This window comes from Lathyrus oleraceus, chromosome 6 (assembly GCF_024323335.1).
Source record: "Lathyrus oleraceus cultivar Zhongwan6 chromosome 6, CAAS_Psat_ZW6_1.0, whole genome shotgun sequence".
In the NCBI taxonomy this organism is placed as follows: domain Eukaryota; kingdom Viridiplantae; phylum Streptophyta; class Magnoliopsida; order Fabales; family Fabaceae; genus Lathyrus; species Lathyrus oleraceus.
In genome coordinates, this window is record NC_066584.1 from 341,805,861 (window position 1) to 341,828,982 (window position 23,122).

Sequence of the window (23,122 nt, forward strand, 5' to 3'; positions counted from 1 at the left end):
GTAGTCCCACACAGAACCTGAACCTACATTTGTCAGTGTTTTTGCAATACGCAAACACAGTAAAAGTGAATGGTGTCAGCCCCGAAGCTATAAGACTACGTTTTTTTCCCTTTCTCATTAAGAGATAGAGCTAGAGCTTGGCTTTAGTCTCTATCATCCAACTCTGTCACTATGTGGAACGGGTTGAAGAAAGTTTTCTTAGCACGATATTTCCCACCTAGTAAGACAACAATGCTAAGAGCCCAAATAAACGGGTTTAAACAAAAAGATAACGAGACACTTTTTGAAGCTTGGGAGAGATATAAAGACATGATGATGCTTTGTCCACATCACAGTCTAGAAGAGTGGCTGATCATCCATACCTTTTACAACGGTCTCTTGTACAACACAAGATTGACAATAGACGTCGCTGCAGGTGGCGCACTGATGGATAAACCCTATAATGAGGCCTATCAACTTATCGAAAGTATGGCCCATAATCATTACCAGTGGGGAAATGAAAGAACCTCGGTAGAGAAACCTCCAACGAAAGGCCGTATGTATGAATTAAGTAGTCTTGACCATGTCAATGCTAAGGTAGACACTCTTACTCAAAAGATAGACAACTTGACCATAACACCTGCAGCCAACCGTGGCTGCCGTAGCACCAAACTATGAGATATACGGAGTTTCTGGGCATGTTGCCCCTGAATGTTAACTTCTAACTGGAGTCTCCACAGGCCAGGTGAACTATGCTCAAGGAAACCCTTACTCAAACACCTATAACCCAGGTTTGAAGAACCATCCTAAATTTTCGTACAAAAACAATAATGCATTGTATGCACCTAACCAGGCACCTGTTGTACCACCAGGATATCATAAAGCTGCCACAAATACTCCAAATGCTCTTAGGAAGTCAAACCTATAAGTAATGATGGAAAACTTCATAGCTACCAAAGCCGATACAAATAAGGATTTCCTAAATCAAAACATACACACTAGTGAGCAAATCAAGCAGTTAGCAAACAAGGTAGATGCTTTAGCCACCCATAACAAAATGTTGGAAACACAAATTTCGCAAGTGGCTCAACAACAAGCACCTACTGCTGCCCCTGCAGGCACATTTCCTGGACAACCACAACCAAACCCGAAAGGTCATGCAAATGCTATTATACTATGAAGTGGGATAGAATTAGACGGGCCGACCAACCCTAGAATTCAAAATCCAGCCATGCACCAAGACCCTGGTAAGGTAACTGAAAAGGAAAACAAACAAGAGGAAGATAAAATAGAAGAGGCCGTAGAGAAAGAAGAACCTTATGTGCCTCCACCACCTTATAAACCTCTTATCCCTTATCCTCAAAGACTTGTTAAATCTAAAAGTGTAGGGCAATTTAAAAAATTTGTAGAGCTTCTAAAACAATTGAATATCATGATACCCTTTATGGAAGACATCACTCAAATGCCCTCATATGCTAAGTTTCTCAAGGAAATCTCATCTAACAAGAAGAAGATAGAGGATAACGAAACCGTTACACTTACTGCTGAGTGTAGCGCCATAATACAAAACAATATGCCTCATAAGCTGAAAGACCCAGGGAGTTTCTCCATACCCTGTGTAATCGGAAAGTTTGTCATAGACAAAGCACTATGCGACTTAGGAGCCAGTATTAGCTTAATGCCCTTGTACATATGCGAAAGGCTTAAAATGGGAGAACTAAGACCTACTAGGATGTTCATACAACTTGCAGATCATTCTGTTAAATTTCCCGTAGGTATGTTAGAAAATGTTCCGGTACGCATATGACAATTCTATATTCCTACTGATTTCGTAATCATGGATATAAAAGAGGATTCCAACATCCCTATCATATTAGGAAGACCATTCCTGGCTACTGCCGGAGCTATTATAGATGTTAAGAAAGGAAAGTTAACCTTTGAAGTTGGTGAGGAAAAAGTCGAATTCATTTTGACGCAATTCTTAAAGGCACCAGCTATAGACGATACATGTTGTCTACTAGATGTCATCGATGAATGTATAAGAGAAATGGAGAATGAACAAACATCATACTCCGAAATACTAAAAATTCCAAGGCCTCCTACTTTTGAAGATGAAAATTGGAGTAAGGAATACCCAGATGACAACCTAAGCGAATGCCTAACACTAACACCCGATCATATGCCTTGCCCAAAGAAACCAGCCCTAGAACTTAAAACGCTACCCAAAAATATAAGGTACGAATTCCTAGACACCGAACTCGAGCGACCTGTAATAGTCAATGCAGACTTGGGGCAGATAGAGACCGAAAAACTTCTACACATTTTAAGAAAATATCTGACTGCATTAAGCTACAATATCTCAGATCTAAAAGGAATAAGCCCTTCCATATGCATGCATCACATAATGCTAGAGGAAGATAGTAAGACCTCTAGAGAACATCAAAGAAGGATAAATCCCATTCTGAGTGATGTAGTAAAGAAAGAAGTGCAAAATCTGTTAGAAGCATGGATTATCTACCCAATATCCGATAGTCAATGGGTCAGCCCAGTACATGTCGTACCGAAGAAGGGAGGCTTCACAGTTGTTAATAATGAAAAAGGCGAATCTATAGCACAAAGAGTGGTTACTGGAAGTAGAATGTGCATTGATTATAGAAAATTAAACAAAGCCACTCGGAAGGATCATTTTCCTTTACCGTTTATCGATCAAATGCTTGAACGATTGGCTAAGCATTCACACTTCTACTACTTAGACGGCTATTCAGGATTTTTCCAAATTCCTATTCATCCGGACGACCAAGAGAAAACGACCTTCACATGTCCCTATGGTACATTCGCCTACCGACGAATGTCGTTCGGATTGTGTAACGCTCCCGCAACATTCCAAAGATGCATGCTGCCGATTTTTGTTGATTTTATAGATGACATCATGGAAGTCTTCATGGAAGATTTCTCTGTATGTGCATAGAGCTTTGAAGGATGTTTATCGAATCTTGAAATGGTACTTAAAAGATGCGTAAAAGTGAACCTCGTGCTACACTGGGAAAAATGCCATTTCATGGTCCGACAAGGGATCGTACTCGGACACATAGTATCCAATAAGGGGATTGAAGTCGACAAGGCAAAAATAGAAGTTATAGAAAACCTTCAGCCTCCGAAAACCGTAAGAGAAATACGAAGCTTCTTAGAACACGCCGTTTTCTATCGGTGATTCATTAAAGATTTCTCAAAAATCACCAAACCACTGACTGGCTTATTAATGAAAGACGTTGAATTCATCTTTGATGACAAATGCCTAGCGGCGTTTGAACAACTAAAAACAGCTCTTATCATCGCACCTATCATGCAACCGCCCGATTGGAGATTACCTTTTGAAATCATGTGTGATGCTAGTGACTATGCTGTAGGCGCAGTCTTAGGACAAAGAAGGGATAAGAAACTTCATGCAATATACTACGCAAGTAGAACCATAGACCATGCACAGATGAACTACGCTACCACAGAAGAGGAACTTTTTGCCGTAGTGTTCGCTCTGGATAAATTTCGTTCCTACCTAGTAGGAGCAAAGATAATTATCTATACCGACCATGCTGCAATTAGGTACTTGTTAAATAAAAATGATGCCAAACCAAGACTCCTAAGGTGAATCTTACTACTACAAGAGTTTGACCTAGAAATCAAGGATAAGAGGGGCACTGAAAACGTCGTGGCCGATCACTTGTCAAGAATGGAAGGTGTTAAACCTGAACAAGTGCCTATAAACGACGATTTCCCTTACGAACGACTCATAAACCAACTGGAAAGCAATATAGCTAAATGTTTATTAACCTATAAGGATACCGAAACAAACGAGGTAGTGGAAGCAATTTACACTAAAATCACACTTCCATGGTTCGTCAACTACTTAGCAGCTGGGGTGCTTCCACCAGACTTGACTTACCAACAAAAGAAAAAACTCTTCCACGATCTTAAACATTACTATTGGGATGAGCCTCTGCTTTTCAAGAGAGGCGCCGACGGTATCTTCCATCGATGTGTCCCCAAAGATGAGGTAGAAAACGTAATCTCCCACTGTCATTCTTCTCCCTATGTAGGACATGCAAGCACCTCGAAGATTTGCGCTAAGATCTTGCAAGCCGACCTCTTTTGGCCCACTCTGTGGAAAGATGTCCACATCGCGATCATCAATTGCGACCGGTCTCAACGCACCGACAACATATCTAGACGCGACGAAATGCCACTTAAAGGCATTTTGGAAGTAGAAGTCTTCGATGTTTGGGGAATTGATTTTATGGGACCATTCCCATCTTCTTTTGGTAACACGTACATCCTCGTTGCGGTCGATTACGTATCAAAATGGATCGAGGCTATAGCCTCTCCAACAAATGACACACGAGTGGTAATTAGACTCTTTAAGCGCATAATCTTCCCTAGATTCGGCGTGCTGAGACTTGTCATTAGTGATGGTGGCTCCCATTTCATTTCAAATATTTTTGAAAAGCTATTACTGAAATATGGAGTCCGGCACCGCGTAGCAACACCCTATCACCCACAAACGAGTAGGAAAGTAGAGGTCTCGAACCGAGAAATCAAACAAATCTTGGAAAAGACGGATTCCACCTCTAGGAAAGATTGGTCCTCAAAATTACAAGAAGCCCTGTGGGCATATAAGATAGCTTATAAAACCCCAATAGGAACCATACCTTTTAAGCTATTTTATGGAAAATCATGTCATTTGCCTGTAGAATTAGAACATAAAGCATATTGGGCCATTAAGACCCTTAATCTCAATTATACTGCCACAGGCGAAGAAAGAATATTAGATATCCATGAACTAGAAGAACTTAGACTAGATGCTTATGAGAATGCCTGGATTTATAAAGAAAGAACTAAGAAATGGCATGACAATCGCATATCGAGGAAAGAGTTTAAGGAAGGTGATATAGTACTTCTGTTTAACTCCCGTCTTAGACACTTCCCAGGAAAACTTAGTTCTAGGTGGTCCAGTCCCTTTGAAATTACCAACGTCTTTCCAAATGGAGTGATAGAGATAAAGGGAAAAGCGAGCAAACCATTTACAGCAAATGGGCAGTGTTTGAAACATTACCACAACATTGACAACAATGATTTCATCGAAAATCTAAAGCTTGCAGAACTGCCCGCTCATTCACCAGAATAACATCTATTCCAAATCCGCCGAGCTTACGACAATAAACAAAGCGCTTGGTGGGAGACAACCCACACTCTATTTTTAACTATTAATTCAATTACCTAAACTTCTGTTTATTACTATTGCTTATTTTTCATTTTCTTTCTTTCTTATTTTTCATAAAGTCAACTGGTATTTTTCTTTATTATTGACCATTACTAACTTAATGTTGTTATCTACTTAAATTTATCTAGCTACTGACCATCACAATGCAACAAGTAGATTACATGGATATAATGTTCAGAGGCAGAGGTCAAAGGAGACGTTTTAAGGCTCTAACTCAGAGAGAAATGGCACTAACAATATACCCAGATGGACGCACTATGACCAAGTTAGGTATAAGAGACAGTGTTATGTTCCTAATTAACCAAATAGGCTGGGACACCTTCGCTATCAAAAGAAAACTTAGTTCCTACCGTAGGTTGACTTTAGAATTCCTAAGCTCTCTAGTTTACCTGCCAAACCATGGTATGGGATTTAACAAAGGCCTCATCACCTTTAGGTTGTTCGATATTAAGTACCGCCACACTCATAGAGAAATAGCTGAACTCCTAGGATGCCCTAATGGTCCTGATACCTTTACCATTACCCAGGAAGATAGGCTTGTAGACCTTGAATTAGATTACTTTTGGGGTAGCATCACAGAAAACAACCATCCTGAGCCAAATCTCATGCATTCCAAGTACACCTATTTACCCTGCCAGACCATAGGACGAGTGTAATTGATAGGAATAACTAGCTCTATGATTTGGATGGACCACCAGATGCACCACCTTCTCTTCCAGAGATGCCCCAAATCTACGACCACTATGATACTTTTCTCTCTGATGCTGAATCGCACGTCCCAGCTATACCTGATGCGCCTCCTACCGATCATGTTGCTGCCATCGAAGTTGTCCAGTCAGACATCGCCAACCTGAGAGGAGAGATGAGCATTTTGCGTGTGGAATTCCACAGCTTTATGGATATAGTAACTGAGAACCTGGATCACATCTACCAGCACTTCTACTCGTTCGCTCCTCCTACCAACACTCGCCGTAATGACTAATTTATTTGAATATTACCGATTTACTGACATTTATTTTATTTTTATATTTTGAATTTTAGTTTTGTTTTTACACATTGGGAATTTTATTTATTTATTTCATTTCAAGTCCATCAGACGAATTATATCATTTTTCAATTTTGCATTTTAATGTCATTTTGCCATATCTTGTTTCTCATTCTTACTTCTATTTATTATGTTGGTTTTCTTCTACCTAATTATACAACCACTATTTGATGTCAGTCAATTAAAATTCAAATGGAAAAATTATGGTCAAAACCATAAAGGTTCACACATGGGAACACACAACACTGCATGTGGCGCCTGCCACACACAGGCTATGGCGCCCATGTGAACACTGTGGCGCCCGCCACAAGTCCCTAGTGGCGCCCGTCACACATATAAAAAGTGGCGCCAACCACTACATTAACGTTCACATGCACAATTCTGTATTAATGTCACATGATCGCTTTAATTGCCTTGTCCCTTGCATGTTGAACATTGTATTAAAGCTTTTCAACCACTCTCACATCCTTTGACCACGACATTGAAGACCATAAATAAAATTTATTTCATTCATCAATTCCCAACCATAACCATCTCTATATAAACCACCAACATAATCTCACAATACCACACCTCTCATAAGCATAATTCTCCTCTTTCTTGCTATATTCTTACTACATTACACGAGTACTGTGAAATTCAGTCATGGCACAGATGAGGGAATACGAAATATTGTTCAAAAACGGACAACCAGGTGAATTACAGGAAGAGACCTACACGGATCTAAGCGCAAGAAAAATCGAATCGACAAGGTACGCCGATGAACCCTGCTTATTTGCCTTAGGAATTTTAGATAATGTTAACTATATGCTAGACACTTTAAATTTAAATTATTTCCTATCTTTTAAGGACTCTGTCTATGCTCAATTAACACTAGAATTCCTAAGTTCGTTAATTTTTAGTCCCACACCTAACACAAATTGTTCTAGTGGGACTGTCCAGTTTCACTTGTTCAACATAGAATATGCTTTTACCTTTGCCCAACTTGCGGACCTGCTACAATTTCCCCATGGGGATGGCGTAGTAAGTGAGGTCCCAAATAATGAGGATTGGCAACGCGCCTTTCAACCATTTTGGAGGGCAATAACAGGTACAATAATCCATAGTTTTGAGGGAAACAGAGCCACTTTAATTCACAACCCGACACTGAGCTACTGACACACACCGACACACCACACACATGTCATTTGAAAATGTTGCAGGTACATCATCCAGCCAAAGACCCAGAAGAAGAAATGTGGCACCTGCCACTCTTGATGAGATTTATGCTTATCTGCTGCAGCGTAGCGAATTAGACGCTCATCGCGACCTACAAATCCAAAACTTGGAAGCTCAGCAAACAGAAATGCTGCAAATACTTTGCCAGATGCAGAATGATCAGCACGACTACGCTCTCAGAACCGAATAAAACATGTCTGGCTTGACCGATGAAATGGCAACATTGCCAGTGCGTGTGGAAGATCTACAAGACTATGCGCCACCTCACCAACCTGGGAATGGTGGATGTAACACCCTAAACCCCACACATAATTTATCGCATAAATTAAATATAAAATAAAACCACGTAGGGTGTCACACATTCATAACACACATGATCTGCTTCATAACATGGGTTTCAACAGTAAATTTCAATACGCACATTTGTAGTAAGGATGTTTACAAGACATCCTACTTATCTGAATCATACCTGGGATATTTACACGACATCCTTCTCATCTGATCGGTATTATATATTCACAAAATAAGACATTCATAACTTGTCACTGCATGCTCACTTCCATTTTTAAGTATCATCGCAGCAGAATTATCATCACAATTATGGAAGATAAAGCAAGTAATAACATCTACTCCCAACTTCAATTACAATAACAAAATAAGAGAGTTCTAATCAATCAACTCAACATCTTAAAAATTCTCAACAACAAAATTAGTCTTATGACTTCAACATGATCAAACATAAGGAATAATGTAAGTGTTTAACCCAACCCAATGTTACATGATCAGAGCAAGGTACCACTAGTAAAAGCGATAAAATAAAGAAGTAATCCAAGAGCTACCTTCCACTTGCTTCAGCAATACTACTCTTGAGTATCTGCACGATGCCCATGTAAAGGCAACATTCAAACAGAAGGGGTGAGAATTCATTTCAATAATAATGATATAGAATGAAGAATATAGTACAACATCTACATAATCATGCACAATAATATATCATATTCTTACATCCAAATCATAATCAACATCATACAAATCCATATCTCAATTATCATTAACATCATATGCAACAACATCTCATCCAACAACACATCAACAACAATCAATACAAATGCAACACTTATGCAATGTACTCAACACCGACTCAACATGCACGTGGTACCAAAATGAACACTCAGGTTCATCTCACTCCATGATCCCCACCATAGGATCGATTCGCTCTTGGAACCGGAGCACATTAAAATCGCTACCATCACCATAGATAACGCTTCACTAATCCCCCATAATAGGAATTAGCTACTCGCACCCGATCCATCACCATGGGATCGAGGCTCACCAAAAATCGTTACCATCAACATATGTAACGCTTCACTAATCCCTCATAATAATAATTAGCTACTCGCACCCGATCCATCACCATAGAATCGAGGCTCACCAAAATTGGACTGAAGCCCGTACACCAAGATGCATGACTCTCAAATAACATGCATTAACACAATAAGGTTCACCTAAAGGATCCCCACATACATCTCATCATTTATGCATCACATCATTCATCATGCAATAACCAATTCATGTTACCACATGAATAATATCAACAAATAACAACAACTCCTCAACATCTTAACATCATCAACATAACAACATAATTATCACACAATGATATTACAACAATGCAACGATTCATTAACCAAACGTATAAACCAATATATTTATCAATACAGTAGGCATGTGAATATTATTAAAACATATCAACAATCACTACCATGTTTTAGGTATGAGCATTAGCTTTCTAACGCTTCAAACGCCATCAAAATCGGACTTATGAAATGAAAGTTATGATCAAAATCGTCGGGATGTGTCAACAATTCATTAACTGAACGTAAGAATAAAAACTTCACAAACACAGTAGGCATAGGAATAATACTCAATCAATTCACTTATCACCATCATATTATATCTCTTAGAGTCACTTTTCTAATGATTTAAACCCCAACCCAAAATGATTCACGAGTTGAAAGTTATAATCAAAACCGTGCACGAAGGCGTTACTAAGAAGTTATTGTTTTCTAAATTTTCCAACATAATTTTCATCTTCTTCAACCCCCCAAAAGTCCATGAAATAATCTCCAAAATCATTTTATTCCTGAAACAAAGTTACAGCCCTCTGTTTCAGATATCCAACGCTTCAAACGAAACTCGATTTGGACTTAAGGATCAAAAGTTATGACCAAAACAATTTCGACCGAAAAACATAAAAAAAGGCTCGCGATTGTGACGGACAGAATGCAGAATTTTCTGCGTTTTTCATCGTTGGAGGTCTTCCGGACATCCGATTTCGATTTCGTAAAAAGCCAAACACTCAGAAAATTACAACCCATGTAATACTATAATTATATAAAGTTAATTTACAGTTTTAACATAATTAAATAATTTAATCACAACTTTAAGATTATGCCTAAAACCTTCGAAATTGCAACAATGGTGAATATAAGTTTAATCATCAATACAGAAGACTACACACATGTAAGACACATGAAATTCATCATATCATCATCATATAATAATCACCATAGCATCCAAATTCAAAATTATGAATCAAAACACCCAACCCTAAGGAGGTTAAGGGTTCCTCCATTCTATCATTCTATCATATCATTTACTATTGGAACAAGTTCTCACCCTTACCTTAGATTTTCCAACAAGATACACACTTCAAGCTCTAACAATGGAGTTTTCTTTTAGCCATATCCCTTGCCTCTTCTCACCACAAAATTCTATTTTTACGTAAAACCCTCTAAACTCTCTTACTAACCTTTTTTTATCATTAACCTAATCCCCCTCAATTAGGAACTTCCACCATTGCCCTCACTTATCATATTATTTACCACCATACCTCTCTTGGCTCTAATTTTCTTTTAATAAAATAATACTAATAATATTCTTCTTTTTCTCCATACTATTTCTACTCTTCCATTTTATTCCAATCAATTAAATAAAATAGTTATAGGTTAATTATTAAAAATTCTCATTATCCCCATTAAATAAGTAAAATAACTAAATTTCATTATTTAATTAAGATGTTCATATTCTAGTTATTTTTATTTATTTATTTAATTAATTCGAATAAAACACTATTTATTTCAATCACTAATTAAAATTCTAATTAATTATCAACAACTATACAAAACTCTTACTGCTTCCATACTTCTATTTCAAGGATACCTGCCCCCACAATCATACATAATTAATTTAAAACACCCATTAATCATATAAAAATCTAAATAATTCAAATTAATTAATTAATTAAATTCGGGGTGTTACAGTGGACGCAAACGAACACGTGGCAGAAGGCGTCAGTAACAGGCTACCCAGGTTCTATCTTTCTTTCCTATCTTATATTGTTGCATTGGGGACAATGCACGGTTTAAGTATGGGGGAGGAAGCTTTATCGCTTTTGTTTATCGCTTTCTAGGTAGATTTAAATTATTGTTATTTCCTTTTGTTATTTTATTTTTGTTAAGTGTCAGTCGAGTCAAATATCAATGTGATGTCGAGTCTTTATGTGTGGTTTCCGTTATTTACTAATTCACCCATTTTCTTAAGCCATACAATTTTTTTTGCAAAAATCTAGACTTAGAAATACAGTACATCTTTTGAAAATTCTAACCTATAAATAAAACTGAGGTTGAATTGTAGAGATTTAGAAAAACTTTACAAGATCGGTATCATTTTAACACCTTAAATCTCCCAAGTATAAGATCGATTTGAGTACTTGTCATGCCATAGCCTTATATTCCATCCTTTAATATTCCTTAAGTAGTTTATCTAGAAGTCAGCACCATCCTAAGCACACACTACGCGAGAAGTCGATGCAAATAAGTGTATGATCTCAGGCTTAAAAGAGAAAAAGATTGACGAAATGTATGAAAAATGTTGTTCCTTCTAAGTTAGGTGACCCTCACCCGGTTATTTAGCCCAACGGTATAACCATCTTTAACTATTATTTGAGCCAAAGTGCAAAAAAGAAAGAAATAATGATGAGATCATAGTCACTAACAAATTATCTTGCTATGAATGTGAAAGGATAACAGGCTTAATATGATTGCGCCAGAATGAAAGAGGATAAAAAGAAGGTTTAGTAAGGTAGGCTTAGGCATGACGACATAATTCAGATTGGTTTGTATAGGAGGGAGACTTATGGTTACACTATTGCGATTATATGTTCCAACGATACCCTTAGTGTGGAAGTTAGTACCTGTTGATGCAATTTTTGACCAAAGTAAAGTTTATAGACTAGAATGAGTATCTGAATGCATCTGTATCTTTAACAAGTCTTGATACTGTAAGCTGCAAAGATTTTACAAAACTTTTTATTCATGTACGCGGCATTTTCTTGAGGACAAGCAAAGGTTTAAGTATGAGGGAGTTTGATAACGCGAAAATGTATCGTATATTTGGCTTCATATGCATTGCTTTTTACTTGGTTAACACCTATTATCACACAGTATTTTATGTTTAATCCAAGTATTTATCGAGTAAGAGATGTATAGGCAAGCAAAGTGGAAAATAGCAAAAAGGAAAGAAAAAGAGAAGAAAATGAAGAAAAATAGAAAGCATGGCGCTCACCACACCAAGTGGACATGTGGCGCCCACCACTTGGATGTGTGGCGCCCGCCACATGACCTAAAGTAAGTGGTGGCGCCCGCCACGAAGCTAGGAAGTGGTGGCGCCCATCCTACAAAAGATGGTGCCCGCCACGGAGACCATATTAGGGTTGTGGCAACTGCCATCAACCCGGTCTCCCTTATTTCTCTCCACCTTTTTAGCCACGACCTCCATATTTTTAGCCATGACTTCCACTCACCTTTTCAACTAACGAACACTATAATTAGGGGGAGTGGAAGTATATAAAGGAGAGTCGGTTTTCTCACCAAGGGTGTGCATTTTTTCTATCAGATTCTTTTAGTTAGATTTTCTTAGGCAGTTTCTTACTCTTTAAAAGCAATAGATTCTCCACATCAGGGACTATTGCAATTTATTGTTTAAGCATCTGAATTTGATTGTAACGGTGTACTCGATTGCCAAAGCTTTCCAGCATTGTTTAATTTGAAGAATCAGTATTCATTCCAAGTTCTCGATTTATATTCCAGGTTTTATTTTAATTGCAATTTTAATTACTTATGTCTTATTGTATGCTTAATTATCTAAATACAATGTCTGTTACCGGATCCATGTCCGGCTAAACCTCTAGGTATCGTTATGTAAAGACCGTCAAAACGACGAGATTCGTAAATAATTGGTGTTGGCTTTTATAAAATATTATTTTCCGGTTTTAGTTTCTTGTTTTATTCAAAATTGTTTTTCGTACGAGAGTACAAAGCAAACAAAGGTTACGGTCAATACAAACGAGAGTGTGAGACTTTAACCGGATAGTTGAAACTAGGAATTAATCTTAAACACAGCGAGAGCGCTTTATGATTAATTATACTTTATTCATATTCAAAATTTACTTTTAAGTTCATAATGAGACCGCGAGAGTCAAGCATTCTGATTTAAGAGTATGGTCAGAGTCAATAAAAACGAGAGTGTGAGACAAAGTCCTTTTTATAAATAATTTCTACTGAAGAATATTTTGATCAATAAGATTACACCAACTATCTATCGAATCCCTGAAGTTTGATGTGTTACATACCAATATCCCTTTATTAAATATCTTTATTAATTTTATGTCCACGTTATAGTTGTTTCTCTTCATCCCTCTAATCTTAGAACAATCCTCAGCCTTAGATTTACATAGTAACATTAGATAACGATACTTTCGATTATTAGTCCTTTTGGGTTCGATAATCTTTAAAACTACGTGATACGACTGTGCACTTGCAGTCACGATTCCCATAGACTTACTAAGTCGCGATCTAGTTTTTGGCGCCGTTGCCAGGGACTAATTTAGTCGATATCATAACTCCAGTGTTGCCCAATATAGACTAAGGCAAACAATTCTATTTCCCTTTCTAATTTGTTGAGTGTATGCCAAGTACTCGCTCTCAAGGCGAGAAATTAAAGCTACTGTTCGACGAACCTGAGCGTTATCTAAGATTAGAATGCCGGATACGAGACCTGATACGAGAACATCGTATCAAGCTAAATCTTCCTGATCCCAATATCCCTATTCCTGAACCAGTTACACAACCAGAGATGGCCGATGAACTACATAACATCATCGCTGCCCCTGCCATCGAGGCAAATAATTTCGAGCTAAAACCTTCATAGTTGTCAGCCGTACAGCAAAACCAATTTTCAGGTAGTCCCATAAAGGACCCGAACCTACATTTGTCAGTGTTTTTGCAATACGCAGACATAGTGAAAAAGAATGGTGTCAACCCCGAAGCTATAAGACTATGTCTTTTTCCTTTCTCATTAAGAGATAGAGCTAGAGCTTGGCCCCAGTCTCTACCATCCAACTCTGTCACTACGTGGAACGAGTTGAAGAAAGTTTTCTTAGCACGATATTTCCCACCTAGTAAGACAACAATGCTAAGAGCCCAAATACACGGGTTTAAACAAAAAGATAACGAATCACTTTTTGAAGCTTGGGAGAGATAAAAAGACATGATGATGCTTTGTCCATATCACGGTCTAGAATAGTGGTTGATCATCCATACCTTTTACAACGGCCTCTTGTACAACACAAGATTGACAATAAACGCCGTCGCAGGTGGCACACTGATGGATAAACCCCACAATGAGGCCTATCAACTTATCGAAAGTATGACCCATAATCATTACCAGTGGTGAAGCGAAAGAACCTCGGTAGAGAAACCTCCAACGAAAGGCGGTATGTACGAATTAAGTAGTCTTGACCATGTCAATGCTAAGGTAGATACTCTTACTCAAAAGATAGACAACTTGACCATAACACCTGCAACCACCATGACTGTCGTAGCACCAAACTGTGAGATATGCGGAGTTCCTGAGCATGATGCCCCTGAATGTCAACTTCTAACAGGAGTCTCCATAGACCAGGTGCACTATGCTCAAGGAAACCCTTACTCAAACACCTATAACCCAGGTTGGAAGAACCATCCCAACTTCTCCACAGACCATGAGATTCAAGCGTTCCTTGAAGCTTTTCCTTTGTCAGTTTTGATAAATCCTTCGACTTTTCTATGGCTACTACCACGTGGTCGAACTTTGGAGTCAACGACCTTAAGATCTTTCCAACAACAGATCTTAATGTCAACACTTCTCCACATACTTTGATTTGATTCATCAATTTCGTAACCTTGGTGAAGAAATCAGTTATGCTTTCATTGTCTTCCATCTGAAGTAATTCATACGTTCTTTTGTGAGTTTGTAACCTCACTGTCGCAGCCTACGAAAGGAAATGCAAAAAAACAACCGGCGAAAAAGAAATGACAGAAGAGTCGCCACCGTGCGTTATTTATCCTAAAGGAGGGAAAGGAAACGCTCGAAGTAAACCTGGAAAAAGAAAGGAAAAGACAAGGTCTCGCAACCAAATCTTGGGTTCGGGAGTCGGTTATGCGAAGGGAAGGTATTAGCACCCCTACGCATCCGTAGTACTCTACGGGATCCACTCTTGTTGTTCTTGTCTAAAGGGTGTGGGCTTATCTAATGTACTATTTACTAAAAGAGGGTTAAAAGAAAATGACTCGCACGGATGTCGCATCCACTGCATACGTGTCTCATCTGAATATGAGAATCAGAGTCTTCGTAGCTCGGCTACCTATGGGTTAAAGAGGAGTGTGCTCGCTAAGACATCGCGTCTTATGCCTACGTATCTCATCTGGAATGAGAATTAGAGCAAGCCGTAGTTCGGCTACCTACGGGTTTGTTTTGGGCGAACGACATTACTACGCAATCTACCGGATGCTCGACCTTTGGAGACTTACTCGCCTGTAGTAGAAGGAGTTAACGTGTTCTTAGGAGAAGAAAAATCAATGAGTTGGTTTGTGTTTTTAGGAATGCTCATGCAAAAAGGAAGTCCTAGACGAAGGAACAGTGCTACCTTAATTGACATGCAAACGAGAGACTATACGAAGCCTAGCAATCCTATGGGGAGACGATCACACCATACAAAACAAAAATGCATAAAGTAAAATGCCAACAAGGGGGCTCAAACATACATGGGTAGGGCTTTAGTCAAGAGGGGTCATATCAACCTCGACAAACAAGCCATGGAAAGGTAAACAAATGGGCTCTTAACCACTAACACTGAACGTCAGGGTGAGCAGATCAGAAGGGTAATGAGGATAAGACCTCATAGCTCTTAACCCTAGACGAGGTGAGCTCATGACAAAAAGTGGGGATTCAGAAAGGTGGAACCCTCTCCACTGACTGACCGGACAAAAGATCTTGGGCTTTTGTTCTGAAGCATCGACACGTAGTGCGACCATAAAGAACGACACACTGAATAACGGGGGATTGACTACTAATCCCTTTTATCCGTCAATTGCCTCTTCGTGGAGGTATTTAGCACTGATGCCTCTTTTTGGAGGTCTTTGGGCACAAAAGTAAACAAACAAAAGAAAACATTGCCTCCTATCGAGGTCTTCCAGCTAAGAAAGCGGTAAAATGCGGGAAAGATGTAAAAGGGGTCAAGAGATCTACCACACGGATAAAGATCCAAAATAACAACAACTAAAGAAATAAGAAACCCATAGAAAGTAAGTCAATACAGGTAATCGGAATAAATCTCCAAATGGTATCCCACAAATAAAGTGGAATGCCAAGCAAGCTATCCTTTCAGGAGTCATGTGAGCCCTCACAAAAACTCAACAAACAGGTTAGAGAAACAAGATAGGGTGCAATCGAGAGTTGCACCAAACAAAAGAAACATGACAACAAAGCGTCAGGTAAACAGTGCACGGAGGCAAGAGAAAGCATGTCATAACAATCACCGAACAGATTAAAGGGAAAAAAAACAACTTCTGTCACGCTCGCTACTGCTTCGCCTAGAGAAGGCTTAGCGAAGCCTCGCTATAGGCTCGCCTAGCGATGGTGCTAGCGAACGCCTGCGGGTTCTGGGTTTTTCTTTGATAACAGTGCGGTTTCAGAAACCCCAAACCCTATGGCACATATTTCAGAAATTAAACGATTAAACATTCAAGGCGTTGTTTTACACATTCATGCATATCTACCCGTGGGCAAAACCTCACGATAATACCTCATACATTCAGAGTATTCAAATTAAAAGCATAAAGTAATGGGAATAAGGCAAACCTGACTGGAGAGATCGAATGAAATTGAATTGCACCGTTGGGTTCGTAGAACAATCTTAGGGTTTATATGAGATGGGATAGGTTCTTTGCAGATGAGTTCCCTTCAGTGTCCGGAGGCTGCTTTGAATTCTGTTAGCTTTTTCTCTCTCTTTTTTGCCAGCGTTTTGTTTCACTGAAACTCTAGAATTTATAACCTGATTTTCGTGGCTTTGTGGGCTCAAATGAGAGAGGTTCAAGTCCAGGATTTTCTGTTATATTTTGAAAACGCGTGAGCTTCGCCTAGCGAAGGATTTGCTCGCCTAGCGAGCATGACAGTTCAGATTCGCTAAGCGAACCATGCTGCTCGCCTAGCGAGCATGACAACTCAGGCTCAGACTTTTGCTTCTTCAAGATTAGCATTTTGACTGATGAATAGACCCCATTTGAACATGTTGGAAGTATCTCAAGCCATTCCCTTATGTTGACTGATCACCCAGATAGGACCCACAAAGTGTCTTGGATGATATTCGAGCTTCTTGGATCTGATTCTGATTGACATGCTGAAATGCAATATGAAATGTTAAATGACCTAAAATGAATGCATGAATGAGGGGGTAAATTTTGGGGTATTACAGCTGCCCCTATTCAATCAACTGGAGACCCAAAAAGAAGATAGCAGCGGCTTTCGCACTTTCGAGGTATCAAGGGATTGAATACAATAAAAGCCTGAAAAATTTGCACTGAAGTGGAGTGAAGTAACAATGCCTGTCAGAATCGGCAAAGAGGTGGTCTTGAAAGAAGAATACGTCTGGTACGGTGAGAGTCGGTCTGAATACCGAAAAAGAATGTTAACCTGGATACCAAAATAAATGGTAACACATAAATAACCATGGCCTGAATGTCGCTCATCAGTCTGAATACTGGAAATGACTTCGATCTGAGCATCGAAAGATATGAGATTATTAATGTCGGTCTGAACACCGAGAGACTGGCCTGAGTACCACTTATCAGTCTGACTACTGGAAAACTGGCCTGAATGCCACTTCGGTCTGAATACCGGGAAACTGGCCTGAATGCCACTTTGGACTGAATACCGGAAAACTGGCCTGAATGCCACTTCGGTCTGAATACCGGGAAACTGGCCTGAATGCCACTTCGGTCTGAATACCGGAAATTGGCCTGAATGCCACAAGTTGCATCGACCTGAATGTCGGAAACTTCTTCGATCTGAACATCGGAAAATTGGCTTGAATGCCACTTCGGTCTGAATACCGGCAAAACCTGGCCTGAATGCCACAAGTTGCATCGACCTGAATGTCGGAAACTTCTTCGATCTGAACATCGGAAAATTGGCCTGAATGCCACTTCGGTCTGAATACCGGCAAAACCTTCATGCCTGTCAGTGTCGACAGAAATAGGGAAAACGGTAATTGATGTGGCGCATGGGCCAACGACCTATGCTGGGGATAGTAGGTCATGAACAACCTTCAGTCTGAGCACTGGAAACAACTTCTGGCTTATCACTTGGGATACCGAGAATGTTTTATGCTTTACATGCGTATGTCTAAATTTTTCAATGGCGTAATGCTCCATGAAAATGGAAATGCTACGCAATATGGGAGGATGCAATGCAATATGATTTTACATGCAGGGATGCAAAATGCTGGGGAGAATGCCAAGCCGAAGCAATGCATTCTGTTGGGGAAATGATCACCATCTTCTGGACCCTGGCAAGGTTGCTGGAGATGCACAGCCCAAAGAACTCTGTGGGGAAGTGATCGCCCATGCGGTATAACAAAATACCGAGGCTCTGACTGAGGAGAGAACGGCATCGAAAACTTGTTGTTGAGGAAGCGATGGTGGTTCTGGCAACCATAATCTGTGAGAGAGACGACTCAGTCGGGGAAGCAAACACCGATACGGTACCGAGATTCTGCTTCAAGGAAAGAGACCATAGATCTAGTGTCGAGATCATCGATCTGGCATCGAACTCTGAGGAGCAGCCGCTTCTTCCTGGAAGATACAGTCTGGCACTGTCAACTCCGCTGGGGATATACAGTTTGGCACTGTCAACTCTACTGGGGAGTGCATAGTCTAGAACAATGCCTGGGGGAGTACAATAGTGAGAGTCTGCTGGGGATTGAAGAATCCAACACTCAGATCAACTCTGCAGGGATAAGGTACCAAATTCCAACTGTCGAAGCAAAACGCTCGCGATCATCCGATGGGGACCTTAAGGAAATGCCCCAAGTGTACCTGTTCTGAATAGACGATCCAAAGCACTTAAAATTTACAACAATTTTAAATGTTTATTAAGCATGTACCTGTAAAGCTCTTATGTTTCATGATGCAATGTTTATCAAAAATTCGGACGTCATTTTTGCAAACAAAACAGTAAAATGAAAATGAACACCGAGATGTACTGAATAACATGATTTTATTGATTGAGTGGCCCCTGAATAGGCATTTACATTAGGAAGCAATCCCTGGAAAGAGGTAATCGCACAAAAGATAAACGGAAATTAATCTAATGGCAACGTGAAATGGATTTCTATCGGGTTCCAATTCTGCTATGACTCGCTCGTCTTCAAGGTCCTCCAGATGATCAGCTTTCTGAAAAAGGTGATTGGAATGTTTCCTACCTTTCGAAAGTTTCCAGTTATAGACACGAGATGAGATTCAGAACGCAGTCATTTGCTTAATCCCTAACTTTTGCCTGGATCGCCCTTTTCGGGTTTTCAATCCACCGGGATACCCATTTTGCCTAAGTTGCCTTTTCAAGTTTTCAACTTACCGGGTGTACAATCTTTTCATTTTTAATCCCTAATTTTTGCCCGAACCTTTTCATTTTCTTGGTTCGTCGGGATGCCCATTTTTTTGCCTGGACTATTCTTTTTACTGTCCAGCGGGTCTATTTTATGCGAAGTATTTTTTAACTGCGTCTGAGTTCACAGGGGAAGTGAAGTTTTCACCATCCATCGTTGCGAGCACTAAGGCCCCACCATCAAAAACCTTGGTGACAATATACGGTCCATCATAGTTAGGAGTCCATTTGCCCCTGTGATCTGTCTGAGGAGGAAGGATCCTTTTCAACACTAAATCTCCGACTCAGAAGCATCGAGGACGCACTTTCCGATCAAAGGCTCTCTTCATCCGACTCTGATACAACTGCCCATGACAAATGGTTGCCATTCGCTTCTCTTCGATAAGACTCAACTCATTGAACCTTGTTCGAATCCATTCAGCTTCATCTAACTTGACATCCAACAGGACTCTTAGAGAAGGAATCTCCACTTCAACAGGTAGGACTGCTTCCATACCATACACAAGGGAGTAAGGGGTTGCCCCGGTCGATGTACGTACTGAAGTACGGTACCCATGCAAGGCGAAGGGTAGCATCTCATGCCAATCTTTGTACGTAACAACCATCTTCTGTACAATCTTCTTTATGTTCTTATTTGCTGCCTCAACAACGTCGTTCATCTTAGGGCGATAAGGGGGAGAATTATGATGCTGAATGTTGAAGTTCTGGCACAACTCCTTCATCATTTTGTTATTGAGATTAGAACCATTATCAGTAATGATTCTTTCGGGAATCCCATAACGACAAATGATTTCTTTCTTAATAAATCGGGCAACCACATGTTTGGTGACATTCGCGAATGACGTTGCTTCGACCCACTTGGTGAAATAGTCGATGGCAACAAGGATGAAGCGATGCCCATTGGAGGCGGTCGGCTCAATCTTTCCAATCATATCAATGCCCCACATAGCAAAGGGTCACGGCGAAGACATCACATTCAGAGGATTTGGCGGCACATGCACCTTATCAGCATAAATCTGGCATTTATGGCACTTCCAGGCATATTTGAAACAATCAGATTCCATGGTCATCCAGTAATAACCCGCTCTCAACAATTTCTTAGCCATTGCATGTCCACCGGCATGAGTACCGAAAGAGCCTTCATGAACTTCTTGCATTAACATGTCTGCTTCGTGTCTATCCACGCATCTGAGCAAAACCATGTCGAAGTTCCTCTTATACAGAACATCGTCTTTGTTCAAGAAGAAATTGCCTGCCAATCTCCTCAAAGTCTTTCTATCATTGTTGGATGTCCCTGCAGGGTACTCTTGATTCTTCAGAAAGCACTTGATGTCGTGATACCAGGGCTTGTCATCAACTACCACTTCAGCAACAAACACATACGCGGCCCTATCAAGGCGCATAACATCAATCCTGGGAACATGGTTCCACCGAATCACCTTGATCATGGAGGATAGAGTGGCAAGAGCATCTGCCATCTGATTCTCATCACGAGGTATATGATACAACTTTACTGTTGTGAAGAAAGTCAACAATCTTCTCGTATAATCTCTGTAAGGGACCAGATTAGGCTGGAGAGTATTCCAATCACCATTCACTTGGTTGATCACTGGAGCTGAATCTCCGAAGATGTCCAGAGTCTTGATTCTCAAATCAATGGCTTGCTCAATACCCAAGATACAGGCTTCATACTCAGCTTCATTATTGGTGCACTCAAAAGTCAGACGAGCGGTGAAAGGCATGTGGGCACCTTTCGGAGTAGTAACGACAGCACCAATTCCACTTCCTCTGGCATTGACAGCCCTATCAAACAACACAATCCACTTTTCGTCTGGATCAGGTCCCTCCTCAACAACTGGCTCTTCACAGTCTTTCATCTTGAGGAACATGATGTCTTCATCTGGAAAATCAAACTTCATCGGCTCATAGTCTTCAACCGGCTGTTGAGCAAGATAGTCTGACAGAATACTCCCTTTGATGGCTTTCTGGGATGTATACTGGATGTCGTACTCTGTTAGTACCATTTTCCAACGAGCAACCCTTCCGGTGAGAGTTGGTTTTTCAAATATATACTTGACTGGATCCATCTTGGAGATCAGTAAGGTTGTGTGAGTCAGCATGTATTGTCTCAATCGCTTAGCAGCCCATGCAAGTGCACAACATGTCTTCTCAAGCATTGAGTATCTCGACTCGCAATCTGTGAATTTCTTACTCAGGTAGTAGATGGCATGCTCTTTCCTACCTGTCTCGTCGAGTTGACCGAGAATACAACCCATAGAATTGTCAAGTACTGTCAAGTACATAATCAGTGGTCTCCCTGGGGCTGGAGGCATAAGGATAGGAGGATTCTGCAAATACTCCTTTATCTTCTCGAAAGTCCTTTGACAATCATCGTTCCACCTGATAGCTTGATCTTTTCTTAGCAACTTGAAAATTGGCTCACACGTGGTTGTTAGGTGAGAGATGAACCTTGCAATGTAGTTCAACCTCCCTAAAAAACCACGAACTTGTTTTTCTGTTCTTGGCTCAAGCATTTCTTGTATCGCTTTCACTTTGGCCGGATCCACCTCAATCCCTTTTTCACTAACAATAAAACCCAGTAGTTTTCCAGATCTCACCCCGAAAGTACACTTATTCGGATTAAGCCTCAGCTTGAATTTTCTCAAACGCTCGAACAGTTTCTGCAAATTCACCAAATGTTCTTCTTCTGTCTGAGATTTGGCAATCATATCGTCAACATAAACCTCGATTTCATGATGAATCATATCATGGAAAAGAGTCACCATCGCTCGTTGATATGTTGCCCCGACATTTTTCAGTCCAAACGACATCACCTTGTAGCAGAAGGTGCCCCATGGGGTTATGCAAGTTGTATTCTCCATGTCTTCTGGTGCCATCTTAATTTGATTATAGCCAGAAAAGCCATCCATGAAGGAGAATACCAAGAACTGGGCTGTGTTATCCACCAAAACGTCGATGTGAGGTAATGGGAAATCATCTTTAGGGCTAGCTCTGTTCAGATCCCGGTAGTCGACACACATCCGTACCTTTCCATCCTTCTTAGGTACTGGAACGATGTTTACAACCCATGGCGGATAATTGGTGACTGCTAGAAACCCTGCATCCAACTGTTTTTGCACTTCTTCTTTTATCTTGACAGCCATCTCTGGTCTTGTTCTTCTGAGCTTCTGCTTGACTGGAGGACAACCTTCTTTGAGAGGCAAGCGGTGTACCACAATGTCTGTGTCAAGCCCTGGCATGTCCTGATAAGACCAGGCGAAGATGTCAACATACTCTCGCAGCAATTCAATCAAACCCTTCTTCACATCGTCTTCCAAAGCAGCCCCTATCTTGATTTCTCTCTTGGCGTCCTCGATGCCAAGATTAATCACTTCAATAGACTCTTGATGCGGTTGAATGACCCTTTCCTCCTGTTTTAATAACCTTGTGAGTTCTTCAGGGAGTTCACAGTCTTCATCACCCTCTTCTTCAGCTTGAAAGATTGGATTTTCAAAGTCGAAGCGAGCCATAGCAAAATCGTTATCAATAGGATCCGGTGATGT

At 40.2% G+C, this 23,122-nt stretch overlaps 2 non-coding genes across 2 annotated transcripts; both read right to left on the bottom strand.

The window, feature by feature from the left end:
* Nucleotides 1-231: 231 nt before the first annotated feature.
* LOC127098853 (small nucleolar RNA R71) lies at nt 232-338 on the bottom strand. The gene has a single exon (XR_007793538.1). It is a non-coding gene; the product is annotated as a small nucleolar RNA R71 (small nucleolar RNA).
* Nucleotides 339-14,048: 13,710 nt separating this feature from the next.
* LOC127099347 (small nucleolar RNA R71) lies at nt 14,049-14,155 on the bottom strand. Its single transcript, XR_007793863.1, has one exon. It is a non-coding gene; the product is annotated as a small nucleolar RNA R71 (small nucleolar RNA).
* Nucleotides 14,156-23,122: the final 8,967 nt, after the last annotated feature.